At 36.1% G+C, this 13,838-nt stretch overlaps 2 long non-coding RNA genes across 2 annotated transcripts; both read right to left on the minus strand.

Annotated features, from left to right (window-relative positions):
• Positions 1 to 4,489: 4,489 nt before the first annotated feature.
• Positions 4,490 to 5,378, minus strand: LOC107837529 (uncharacterized). The gene is made up of 3 exons (XR_001663547.1): positions 5,213 to 5,378; positions 4,731 to 4,766; positions 4,490 to 4,563 (listed from the first exon to the last, which is right to left on the minus strand). It is a non-coding gene; the product is annotated as an uncharacterized LOC107837529 (long non-coding RNA).
• A 3,380-nt stretch (positions 5,379 to 8,758) lies between these two features.
• Positions 8,759 to 9,608, minus strand: LOC107837532 (uncharacterized). Its single transcript, XR_001663552.1, has 3 exons — positions 9,545 to 9,608; positions 9,084 to 9,134; positions 8,759 to 8,891 (listed from the first exon to the last, which is right to left on the minus strand). It is a non-coding gene; the product is annotated as an uncharacterized LOC107837532 (long non-coding RNA).
• Positions 9,609 to 13,838: the final 4,230 nt, after the last annotated feature.

The raw sequence follows: 13,838 nt of genomic DNA on the forward strand, positions 1-13,838 counted from the left end.
AGAGAAGATAAAAAAAAAAGTTATTTAGATCACTGACAACAGAATTAAAATGATTAACCGAATTTCAAAAGTCATATTTTCATACATGTGTTTAGATAACATAGTATTTTAATTAAAAAGTAATAAGATGAGAAGAAAATGTTCTCGCCTTGAGACCGTCTGCAGAGCCACAACAAGAGCAGGAGGACAATGAGAAAAATGAGAACGATTCCACTGACTGCTCCAACGATCAGCATCACAGGAAATGAAGAGCTGACAGTTACTGAAAGAACAAAACATAAAAAATTCATGTTAGTCCTTATTTTATTCAACAAAAACAGAAACATTTTATTAGTGTTTGTTACAAACAAATGAGTAATTCTAAGCAATGCAGTTACAAGTATAAGTAATTCTAAGTATTTATAACTATTTATAATTATAGAATAGTTATAAGTAACTAACTTTAACTAGACACAGAGTTGTGTCTAGAGGATTCCTCTAGTTATTACCTCTCATTAGACCCTCGTTGATAAAGGTAACTTTATTTATATAGCACATTTTCAGCAACAAAGCAATACAAAGTGCTCTACAGGAATTAAAAGGAAATACAAACAAAATAACAAACCAAAGGAACAAGCAAACGGGAAAAAAAATCTAATGTTTATCTAAAGTATGTAAACTAAGTGCTCCTTTTCAAGGTTGCTAAGTATCCTCTGGTCTAATTCCATTTCTGGGTTGGAAGAACAGGAGTCTAAAAAGTAGTCTAATAATGTTGATCAACGTATATAAACTAGATATAAACTAGATATTCCTATTCAGGGTTGGTAGATAAGTATAAGTAAGTATCCTCTGGTCTAATTCCTTTTCTGGGTTGGAAGAAGAGGAGTCTACATTTTCTAGAAAATAAGCCAAAGAGTGACTAATAAACTGAGTCTCTGGATTCCAAGTTTGTTCTAATTCCTTTTTTGGGTTAAAAGTGTGTACTCCACGGTTTCTAACAAAATAAAATAAAAAAGAGGAAAGGACACATTAGGGCAAATGGCAACATTCAGACAAAACAAAAGGCAAAACAAAGACATGAGTGAAGGCGATGACGTCAAAGGGCCATGAAACCACGTTGCTCAGCCTCCCAGCAGAAGTCCGATAAAATGCTGTTATCAAGGAATGTCCTTGGGAGCGCTCAGCTGTATGGATAACAGGAGGGGGTGAGGAGGGAAGGAGCATTATGTTTACATATCTTCAAGGAGATTGGAAATGTGCAGCCCTTCCAAAGCAACAAGGGGAAAGCCAATTCATAAACAGAATGTCTTTGGTCGGGAAGATTATAAATTTCAATCTTCCCTAAAGTCTCTCCGATACATCCTAGTTCCCAATTATCCAAATTAGTTTGGTCGTTCCACTGAGCCGAAACTAGCAGCTTCTCCAAGATCGATTCCATTCCGTAAGTGAGTTTAGAGTCCTCAGCTGGGCTGCGAGTTTTGCTGAGACTCTCATCCAACTTGCGTCTTTGTCCACACCAACAGTCTGAGTGTTCGCTAGTTCGGCCAAGTCCGTCACAAATTTGTCGATAAGCCAGGAATCCACAAGCTCCAAACAACAGAATTCCTGTTATCATGAATAAATGCAGGGTGAATCCCTGAGGTTTTCTCCTGTGCCCAGACTCGTCATCGAAAATTTGACTAATTTTGTAGATTTGGAGAATATACAAAGAAAAGCTCCAAAAATATAGAAAAAGACAGGACAAAAACAGAGCAAGCAGGGCAGGCAGGGGCAGGGAGGGAGCAGAGGAGAAAACTTATATCACAACAATGAGCTGCTTAATCTAAGCAAAAGGACATTTAAAGAAGAGGAATCTGACTGAATTTGATGAACACTCAGTAGTAAACTGAACTCGGAGACCTTTTCTGTTTTATTCTTTAGATACCTAAAAAAACAACTTTGGGAAAAATGTGCACATAGCAGCACAAATTATAGCAGTTGTGGTTTTATTACTGTAACTTGTTAAAGGAAGTGAACAAAAAAATCTGCTACTTTTTTTCTACGGTTAAAAATTCATAACTCAGATGGGGAATAGACAAATTTATTCTGGTCTGTCCAAAGAAGAAACTTCTTTTAGTCCAACATATGAGGAACACTTTTTTTTCCTTCAATCTGTTCAGAAAAGACAATAATTAAATCACCTGTTATGGTTTCACTCCACTGTGTTGAAGAAAACCAGTCGTCTCTGTTTCTACACTGACACATGTAGTCTCCACTGCTGGACTCAGAGACATTGAACATCAAGTCTTTACTGTGTGTTCCTGGTATTATTGACCCATCTCTCCTCCATTCACACGTCCACTCAGTGGTTTCTCCTCCCTGGACCTCACATGTCAGAGTGATCGTCTCACCACTGAAGACAAGAGGCCGGTTTGGTTGTCGAGTCACAAAAACCTTGTTGGAAACTGTTTCGATCAGACATGAACAGAAAAATCAAATCACAAGAGAAATTTTAATTTCATAGTTTTAGTTTCAACAGTTTTGAAGAAGAAACTTACACATTATCTCTATGGTGACGTCACGGCTTGAATGGCTGTAGAAAGAGGGATTTCCTCTCTCTCCTTCACATCTGTAGATTCCTCCTGGTGTCACAGTGATATCTGTGATTTCTTTATTATTTGTGCTGAATTCAACAAAAGAAGAGTCTGAGGTCCGTCTCCACCATCTGTATTTCCATCCAGCAGAGGGCTCCACTGAGCAGATCAGTGTCACACTGCCCCCTACTGGTATAGTTGTTGAATCTACTGTCAGTTTGGGTGTGGGTTTATCTGCTGTTAACGTGAATGAAAATTGGTTAATTTTTCAATAATTAAAAAAAAACATACAAGATTTGTACAAGCAGAACAAACTACAGTCTCGTTAACTAAAATAAATGAGTAGATTGGGAATTTACTGAAAATGTGTCAACAAAGTAGAACTTCATTAATATGAATTATTCTGATAGTTACTCATCGTTTAAGCCATAAAGATTAACAACCTCGGATTATTGTGAGACTTCAGAAAAGTAAACCTGACATAGAAACTTTTTTCTAATAGAAAGTTTGAATCACTGTGTGTGTGTGTGTGTGTGTGTGTGTGTGTGTGTGTGTGTTTGTGTTTGTGTGTGTGTGTGTGTGTGTGTGTGTGAGTTTAGCATTAATACTGACAATTCAACCATGGACTAAATCAGCCACATTTTCAAATTTAGCAAATCACCTGATACAGACAGTGTGAAGATTTCACTCCACTGTGTTGAAGAAAACCAGTCATCTCTGCTTCTACACTGACACATGTAGTCTCCACTGCTGGACTCAGAGACAATGAAAGTCCAGGCTGTACTGTTTGTCCTCTGTAGAACAAACCCAGGTCTCTTCCATTCACACGTCCACTCAGTGGTTTCTCCTCCCTGGACCTCACATGTCAGAGTGATCGTCTCACCACTGAAGACAAGAGGCCAGTTTGGTTGTTGAGTCACAGAAACCTTGTTGGAAACTGTTAACATCAGATATGGAGAGAAACATTAAATCACATTTTAAAAAATTCAGTAGCAGTAGTTTCTGGCAGTTATCAAAAAGAAACTCACAAGTTATCTCTATGGTTTTCTCATAACTTGAATGGCTGTAGAATGAGGGATTTCCTCTTTTTCCTTGACACCTGTAGATTCCTCCTTGTCTCACAGTGATCTCTCTGTTTTCTTTATTATTTGTGCTGAATTCAGCTTCAGGTGTGTCTGAGGTCCGTCTCCACCACCTGTATTTCCATCCACCAGAGGGCTCCACTGAGCAGTTCACTGTCACACTGCCCCCTACTGGTATGGTTGTTGAACCTGCTGTCAGTTTGGCTGTAAGTTTATCTGCTGTTATAAAAACAAATATTTGATTTGATAAAAAACACCTTAATTAAACACTTATTGTTAAGAGTATTTCATTTTGTTGTCTTTGCTTATTATAAAGAAATTAAATTAAAAAAGAAAACACAATTAGTTTGAAATTATTTAACTAACTAACATGAAAATGTACATTATTTTTCCTGAACAGATAATGAGGTTAACTCTACAATGAAGCAAGTCTATAAGGAAAAGTAAGTCATATTTTCTTATATGTTGCTCTTTATTTTACTTGTGACTGAATTTTTTTCCATAAAAATTAAACCCAGTAATTATGTATGTCATATTTCACACACAATTTATAAACAAATGAATCTGCTTGAAATTATGAAATAAAATACAGTAAGCAAATGCATGTTTTTTAGGGCTGATATAAATCTTTGTAATTCTTTAAAATATTCAGGTCTTACCTGTGACAGTAACAGTGACAATATTACTGCACTTTTTTCCATACGAGGTGTTCCTCCAGCGACGACAGCACTGATATTCACCACTATGTCTAGTATTCAGACGTTTAACTATGAAACGTTTATCAGACTGATAGTCAAAAACTTCTTCATCTTTCCTTATTAACCGGTATTGCCAGTCAGTGTCTTTTCCTGCATTCATGTCACAGTTAAATGTAAAAGATTCTCCAACATAAAACGTTGACGAGTTGGGCTCAATAGTCAGCCCAGCACCTACAATAGAACCAACATTCAGCACGTTTCTCTTTTAGTTTGTAACAAAAACACATCAAGATAAAAATTAAAAGATAAACTCAGAATAACATCTGATATAAAAGATCAACTGGATTCTGTTCCTGAGAGGATAAATTATAAAACTACAGATTAAAAGCTGAAGTTACCGTGAGTTTGTCCACAGCAGAGGAGTGTGTTCAGCACTGAAATAAAGTTCATCAGCGTAAATAATAAATTAGTTAAATTAAACCAAACATCTTTGCCTCACCCTCACATTCAGCTATGACTCCCTTTACCTGTTGAACAAATTTCTTATAAAGATATTGAGTATGTATTTGTTCTTACGAAAACGACCAAATGTTTTAGTTTATTGTTGTTTTTCTGATGAATTAAAACTTTATTTTAAAAACTTCACACCCTGGCTGAAGACAGAACATCTGGAGACGTTCTGCACGGCTACGGAAACTTCACACTCATCTCTACTGGTAAGCCAGCCAGCCAGCGGCAAAGACATCATGAACAAATGTTTACACTAAGTAAAGCTACAAAATTACAATGGAAGATAAAGTAGATATTACAGCAGACTAGATGTCAAAGATGGTGTTGTTCTAATGAGCATCATCCATCTGGATAAAGTGGATCTACTTACAGAGTGAGACCAGAACACTGGGTGAGGTGTTCCCCATCCTGACCTCAACCTGAAACCAGCTGTTGCTCTGCTTTGCTCCAATAATCTTCCTTTCATAACATGCTGCCCCTGAAACGTCTCTAGAGAAATGGAGCCGTCTGAAACAGGATCAACGTTTTATCTGAGAATGAAGGACGATGTTTATTTTAAACACTGACATCACTGCACTGAGTTTCTGTGATGCTTCCGCTCCAATGATGAGAAGTTGTGGTAAAAGAAGCACAGAACTGTGTGTGGGGTTTTTTTTGTTGTTGTTTTTTTGTTGTTTTTTTGAAAGGCTTAATAAATGCAAATTCATTAGATATGCTTCTTTTGCTTGTTGGAAACCATAAAATAAATTTCACTTGAAATAAACTGAAAACAGCATTACTGTAACACATGAAGAGTTTTAAATGTTTTATTTTTGTGTTGCGTGCGAACTCTCTGGCAAACAAACCATAAAATCCCCTTTTCATCTGAAAACAAGTGATGGGTGAGAATGATCTCACCTACCACAGATAAATAAGGTCTTAGGTATGGAAAAAAACAGACATGAGATCAGACACTGTGAAATAGTTTGGAGTTTAAATAGATTTAAGAAGAAACTCTAAAAATGTACAGAGTGAAAAAAAAGTTTCTGTATTTTATTTAGGGGCGTTCAGTCAAACCTACACCATACACTGATGTTTAGCTTTTTCCTAACTATAGCCTCATTTACAATATGTCCTCTCTTAATTTCTTAACTCAGCGTAAAGAAGCCGTTAGCAGCTCTGCTAACCCAGCATGTGTTAGCAGAGCATGCTTTTCTGATGGTACTTAATTTGTAGTTTTCTGCACTAAATATTTCACTTTAGTCCAGATCTTCCACCAAGAGACGAGGAGACATTACAGTGTCCTGCAGAAACTCTATAAATACAACTGCAAATGTGCTGAGCTTCATCTTCAGTGACGTCCTGATCAAGAAGTGTTGACAATAGAAACAGGAGTTCTCTTTAATGGTATAACAACTCAGCATCGCCCTCTTGTGACTTTTGAATACAGACCATTGCTTCAGAGTTTAGGTCTGGCACTTTTTTGTGCTGTTTTAATTTCCCATTTATTCTAGTTTCAGAAGAAATCATATGTGTTTCAAGGCTCTCTGAATTGTTGGTCTTACTAAGCTAGCATGGTTGTTGTAGCTGCAGGCAGCAGCTGTATTTTCAGTGAGGATGAGGATGTTGAGCTTGATGATGGATTTGTGAGATCCATCGATCCAATCTCCATGATTGGCTGGATGGAGATTGGCTCCATCCAGCCAGTCACTCTGGATGGAGCAGGTTAATGTGAAGCAGCAGAATCCTGCAGACACACAAAGTTTCTTCCTGGCTGGATAACCGGACATCCAGCCTTTTTCTGGAACTCTGAAAAAAATTACTACTTAATAGCACCATCTGCTGGCTACTATCTGTAAGCACAAGTCACTGATAGAAAAAGTCTGGTGGGAATTTTTTTGTTCCCTTCGAAGATTCCCAAATTAAATAATGTTCACTTTTGTTACCAAGACATGAACACGCTTTTCTTTTCTGTTTTTTATTGTTAATATTTTACTTTGACAAAAATTGCTTTCTATTTTATTTTAGACAGTAAAACAGCAGTAACTGCAGAGAGCTGGACTTGGGAACTCACTCCTGAGGAGCTTCTATCACTGTGTGGTGGAGAGCGTTCTCTGCACCTGCATCACCGTGTGGCACAGCAGCTGCACTGCTACTGAGATGGCGGCTCTGCAGAGGGTGGTCAAGACTGCACAGAGGACTGCGGGGAGCAGCCATTCCTCCACCTCGGACCTCTACACAGTTCGAAATGCAGGAGGAGGGCGCTCCTCCTCAGGAAGGACTCCACCCATCCTGCACACAGGCTGTTCCAGCCGCTCCCCTAAGACAGGAGGCTGAGGAGCATCCAGAGCAAAACCACCAGGCTGAGGAACAGTTTCTTCCCTTCAGAAGTCAGGCTGCTGAACTCAAGCTGCACCAAATACAGCTTCATCCCATAGATTATTTACACACAGACATATAACTATATTCATATCACTTAAATTAATTTATTGTTCATTTGTTTATTTATTTATATAATTATTTATCTATTTATTTTGTTGTGTAGTATATTTTTAATCTGGGACCTGAGTACAAATTTTGTACCACAAACTATCAAGGTGGTATGACAATAAAAAATCCTTGAATCCCTGAATCAGATCCATTCAAACAGGATGGAGCAGGTTCATGTGAAGCAGCAGAATCCTGCAGACACACAAGTTTTCTTCCTGCTTCACATATTTGAACTGGCGGCCATTTTCAGGACCGCTGACAAATAAAACTACGACTTAATGGCTCCATCTGCTGGCTCCTACCTGTAAACACAAGTCACGGACAGAATACAACGTGTATCATTGGGAATTAACAAGTTTCATTCCCAGAATTCTCAGTTTCAATAAATAATGTTTTGCTTTTTTTCCTGTAGCATGGTACTTATGTTTGTGTGTAATTATAATTATTTTTGACAATACTGAACATTTCAAAACATCCACAACAGCTCCATGTATCAAACTTGTCAAATATAATAAAATATGTGATTGATTAGGATATTATATTTGCTAATTTACAATTAACGTCAAATTTTACATTTTCTCATTCGTTTGTCCTGCAGAAAGACAAATAAGACCATTTTGAAACATTATACTATTTAATATATACCTGAATACCATCAATGTGTTGTTGAGACAATATCAATATCATGTATATCCTTATGCACATTTCATTAAAGACAGGCACCAATATGCGAACTGAATCACAGTCTCATATTTATTACGAAGAGGAAAGTTGTAGAAGTTACAAATGTTTCATGAATAAAAATGGAGTTTGTAATTTTTATCATTTGTTTTATCTCACTGGAATGTTGCAAACTTTAGATCTATTCATCTTCGGCTAATTTTTAACATATGATTACAAAGGTACAAATATAACACTTTTGATTATTGCAGAGATTTAACATTGAAGCATCTTGCATTGTAGAACAAGAGAAATACAATCATCATCACGACATATAATGACAAAAACAGAATGAGTCGAACTCTTGCAGAACAAACCAGCAGAGTTACCCACAGCTTTTCTTAACGTGAGAACAAACTGGAGCTTCTGTTGCTGCTCGACTCCACTTTCCTGCAAACAGAGAAGATGCATTTTTCAAATCAGCCTCATATGTATAGTGTCTCAGAAAATGTGTACTAGAAACAGGTGCTGCTTAAAACTTTTGAAAAGTTTGCTTTAAAAATGTAAAACAAACTCACTGGACAATAAAGACTTGAAATGAATGATACATTTATTTAGCCTAAACCAAAAACCGGAGCCATATGATACTTTAATAAAAAAACAGCCTGTTATCATTGTCAGAATAAGAAAATACTGTTACAGAAAATAAAGACAGATGGGATACAGTCATGAATTCACAGCTAAACAACAGAAATCTAAGTAGAACTGCTAAATGCAGGAAATGTTCCTAATTGAAGAGAAAAAAAAATGATGGGTAACATTTTAACCAATCAGGTGTTTATCTGACCTTCATGCTGAGCTGTAATTATCTGGTCTCACGTTAACGTAAACAGAACCGTCTGCTGGATCAGGAGGCCTCTCTGGTAAAAGAGAAACATGAACACATAGAAAACATGAATTAGTGTTTCAAAATCTCCTGAACATTTTTTTCTATTAACCTCCTGATACTTTAAAATAGTTTAATATCACTCTGAGTATTTGACAGCTGGTGTTTGATCTGATTCACATGTAATCAGTCTCCTTTAATGACTTGGGTTGTTTTAATACTTTACCGTTTCCAGTGGCTCCACGGTTATGGATCGTCTCATACACAGACGTGGTGCCTAAAAAATATCAAAGAAAAGTTTGGATCTGAATGCAATTATGTAAAATAATAAGATCTATTTTGTACTTGTTTATATACCATGTTAATTCTTTCATTCCTGATGGGGATAATTGTCAGTTTGTTACAAACTTAAATAGTTTTTTTTTTTTTGTCAATCAAACTCATGTTAATAATATAATTATATGTTATCATACTGAACAGCAGAGTCATAATATCTGTAGATCAATTCTGACATAAAGTTGAAGCTCAGAAAACAAAATATTCAGGTGTTTAACTTTGTTGTTTTTTGTTTGTCAGACTGAATGACTTAAAGTAGACACTTTGAGATTTTTATACATTTTATAAAACTGTGTCATCATGGCGAAATAAAATACAAAAAGTTAATGTTACATTTATTGTGTGACTAACCATGCAGCAGAGAGCTGTAATCACTTTCAGTCCGGTTCACTTCATGATCAGTGGTCGGCCTCTGGCTGCTGCCTTCAGACTGAAATAACCTAAAAATATTGAAGTGGATTAAATTTAATTTAAAAAAAGATCAAGAGTTTATGACTAAGATGAAGAAAACTGATATTTCATACTTACCTGATGCAGCACGAAACTGGAGAAGATAAAAAATAAAAAGTCATTTAGATCAATGACAACAGAATTAAACGATGAACCGAATTTCAAAAGTCATATTTTCATACATGTGTTTAGATAACATANAGGTCGTGGAAAAGCATTTGGTTTTCTGACGGCATTTAATTTGTAGTTTTCTGCACTAAATATTTCACTTCAGTCCAGATCTTCCACCAAGAGACGAGGAGACATTACAGTGTCCTGCAGAAACTCTATAAATACAACTGCAAATGTGCTGAGCTTCATCTTCAGTGACGTATTGACCATAGAAACAGGAGTTCTCTTAAATGGTATAACATCTCAGCATTACCCTCTTGTGGCTTTTGAATACAGACTGCAGTACTTTGTTTCAAAGTCCTGTCGTCTCTGAAACAACAATTTCTTCCTGCTGCTGACAGTTTAAAACTCAATTTTCCATTCATCTGACACTAAAAAGTGCCCCATTTATTCTATTTTCAGAATAAATCATATGTGTTTCTAGGCTCCCTGAATAGTTGTTTGTGCTAAGCTGACATGGTTGTTGCAGCTGCAGGCAGCAGCTGTGTTTTAAGTGAGGAGGAGGATGTTGAGCTTGATGACGGATGTGTGAGATGTTCTGCTGCCGTTTCCACCACAGCCAATCAATCTGGATGGAGCAGGTTAATGTGAAGCAGCAGAATCCTGCAGACACAAGTTTTCTTCCTGGCTGGATCACCGGACATCCAGCCTTTTTCTGGAACTCTGAAAAAAAAATACTACTTAATAGCACCATCTGCTGGCTACTATCTGTAAGCACAAGTCACTGACAGAAGAAGTCGAGTTTGATATTTTTTTGTTCTCCTCCAATATTCCCAGAGATAAATCATGCTCACTGTTGTTGTCAGGACATAAACTAGAACACGCTTTTCTTTTATGTTTTTTATTGTTAAAAGTTTACTTTGACATTATTGAAAATTGCTTTCTAATTGATTTTGTATCAGGTGCTGCATCTCCAACTGATACTCCACTGTTTGAACTTTGTAACTTTCTAAAAAAATAATAATGTCAGAAATGCACTGATGTTTGTTTTCTTTTCCTCCAATCTGAGGGGAAAATAGTTGCAGATTTCAAANAGAAAAAACAACAATTAAATCACCTGTTATGGCTTCACTCCACTGTGTTGAAGAATACGAGTCGTCTCTGCTTCTACACTGACACATGTAGTCTCCACTGCTGGACTCAGAGGCATTGAAAGTCCAGTCTTTACTGTTTGTCCTGTGTATTATTGACCCATCTCTACTCCATTCACACGTCCACTCAGTGGTTTCTCCTCCCTGGACCTCACATGTCAGAGTGATCGTCTCACCACTGAACATCTGAGGCCGGTTTGGTCCTCGAGTCACAGAAACCTTGTTAGAAACTGTTTCCATCAGATATGAATAGAAACATTAAATCACATGAGACGTTTAAATTTCATTGTTTTAATTTCTAACAGTTTTGAAAAAGAAACTTACACATTATCTCTATGGTAACATCATTGCTTGGTTGGCTGTAGAAAGAGGGATTTCCTCTCTCTCCATCACACCTGTAGATTCCTCCTTGTGTCACAGTTATATCTCTGCTTTCTTCGTTATTTCTGCTGATTTCAGCTTCAGGTGTGTTTATGGTCCGTCTCCACCATCTGTATTTCTTATATGTTTCTTTTGCTTTTTTCTTTCTTTCTTTCTTTCTTTGTAGACATCATTAAAAAAAGAAATTTACTTAAAATAAACGAATACACTATTATTGTAACACATGAATAGTTTTAAATGTTTAATCCTCTACTTGGTTTGTGTTGCGTGCGAACTCTCTGGCAAACAAACCATAAAATCCCCTTTTCATCTGAAAACAAGTGATGGGTGAGAATGATCTCACCTACAACAGATATATAAAGTCTGTAGGTGTGAAAAAACAGACATGAGATCAGACACTGTGAAATAGTTTGGAGTTTAAATAGATTAAAAAAAATTAAATCTATTTAAAATAATAAAAGTACAGAGAGTGAAAAAAAGTTTCCATGTGTTTTGTTTTTCGTTGTCAGGTTGTAAGAAGGATGGCAAGTCTTCCTTTCTAATGATAATATCAGTCAAACCTACACCATACACTGAACTTTAACTTGATCCTAACTTTAGCTTAATTTACAATATGATATATCTTAATTTCTTAGCTCCGCGTAAAGAAGCCGTTAGCAGCTCTGCTAAGGGTTGTAGCTGTGACGTCATGGAAAAGTATTTGGTTTTCTGGTGGCATTTAATTTGCAGTTTTCTGTGCTAAATATTTCACGTTAGTCCAGATCTTCCACCAAGAGGTCACATCCTCCTCAAGAAGTGTTGACCAAGGAAACAGAAGTTCTCTTTAGTGGTATGACAACTCAGCACTGCTCTCCTGTGGCTTTTGAATACAGACTGCAGATTGTTTCAGAGTTTAGGTCTGGAACTTCTTTCCTGGTGCTTTAATCTCAATTTTCCAACCAACTGACAATAAAAAGTGTCTCATTTTTTCTAGTTTCAGAAGAAAACATATGTGCTTCAAAGCTCTCTGAGTCATTATTTGTGCTAAGCTAACATGCTAAGCTAATATGCCGCGTCATATGTATTTTTTAGTTGGCAGACGACTCAGTTTAATTTGACAACCATTTGGTATATTTGATGTGTAACAGTTTATTTTCAGTGAATACATGTTAAGCATTTAAAAAGCTACAGAGTATTTAACATATAAAATACCGAGACAAATCAGCATTGCTTGTGTCAAAAAGACAAAAGTGATATTGCAAAAACAGATGAAAATTTATATTTACAACAGTTTAAAAGTGTAGGAGAATATTTTATTTAGTAAATACTATTTTGCTCAGCTCCAAAAGGTATTTAATATACAAGATAAAAACCATCACTCATGTAAAAGTTAGTTTAGGAAGCTAAAGCAAAAATAAGAAGTAATATTGATGCATCTATGTAACCAAACAGCAACGGACTGAATTTGTTAGATTGGATCTCCAGATCAATTATATGAAAAATATGTACAGTACTGCCTGTCTATACTGGATTATGCAAAGCATTTCTGTCCACACTACTGAGTGTGTGTTATATTTATTTTATACTTCAGTTTCAGACAGTGTTTGTTTGTTCAGCTAATACAGGTTTTTTTGAAGACTTGTAACCAGAACACAAAAGAAGGTTATGAGCGTAATCCACATCATAAATCCTGTTATAAACCAAAACTTCCTGCAGCCTACATGGCAGAGTCGACGTCCAGAGCTGCTCCTGACCTGATGCCAGAATAAACCGTTTCATTTGTGGCTGCAGGACTTCGTCTTTCTGTCAACAAGAAGATGATGATGCACATTAGTTATGATAATACACACACAACAACAACAACAACAACAATAACGCTTCAACAATATATCTCTACCTTTGTTCTTTCTATTGGCTTTAGCCTGGTGGTTGATCTCAGCATATGTTGCAGTGACGTCTGAAACAGAAAACATTGAAATATCAATCAGACAAAATGGCAGCCTTCAATTCTGAGTCTGATCTATCATTTTCTACTGGTGATGATATGCAGATAATAACCATGGCATATAATAATTACATGATAAATAAAATTAAAATAAAAAGTCTAAAACCAGTGTCAGCTATTTGCTTATTTTGTGCATTGTTTGTGTTTGGAAATAACTATTTAACTCAAAAGATTCATTCATTCTGAGTTTATCTGCAGCTGAAATATATCTGGATTATTCTTATTAAATGTTTCGTATTTCTAAAAATACCAGTGACTCATCCTTGTTAAACAACACAGCTGTTGCACTTTTAGCTGATTATAAAGTGAACAAAGAAACCAGGTATAAAACCCTTATATACATCAACTAGAAGAAACAAATGCAATTTTTCAGACAATTTATTTTACTATTGTTTTTATTATTTTCCTGCTTATTTTTTTTTCTTGCCAAATATGTTTAACTTCATGTAAAAATGAAACAAGATTCAATAGTAACATGTAGGTGAAACATATTATTGAAGAAATACACGTCTAAGAAAAATGTGAACACAATAGGGTGGTTAGCTAGAAGCAATAATTTTTAATCACT

Source organism: Poecilia formosa, unplaced genomic scaffold, assembly GCF_000485575.1.
Source record: "Poecilia formosa unplaced genomic scaffold, Poecilia_formosa-5.1.2 Scaffold149, whole genome shotgun sequence".
Lineage (NCBI taxonomy): Eukaryota > Metazoa > Chordata > Actinopteri > Cyprinodontiformes > Poeciliidae > Poecilia > Poecilia formosa.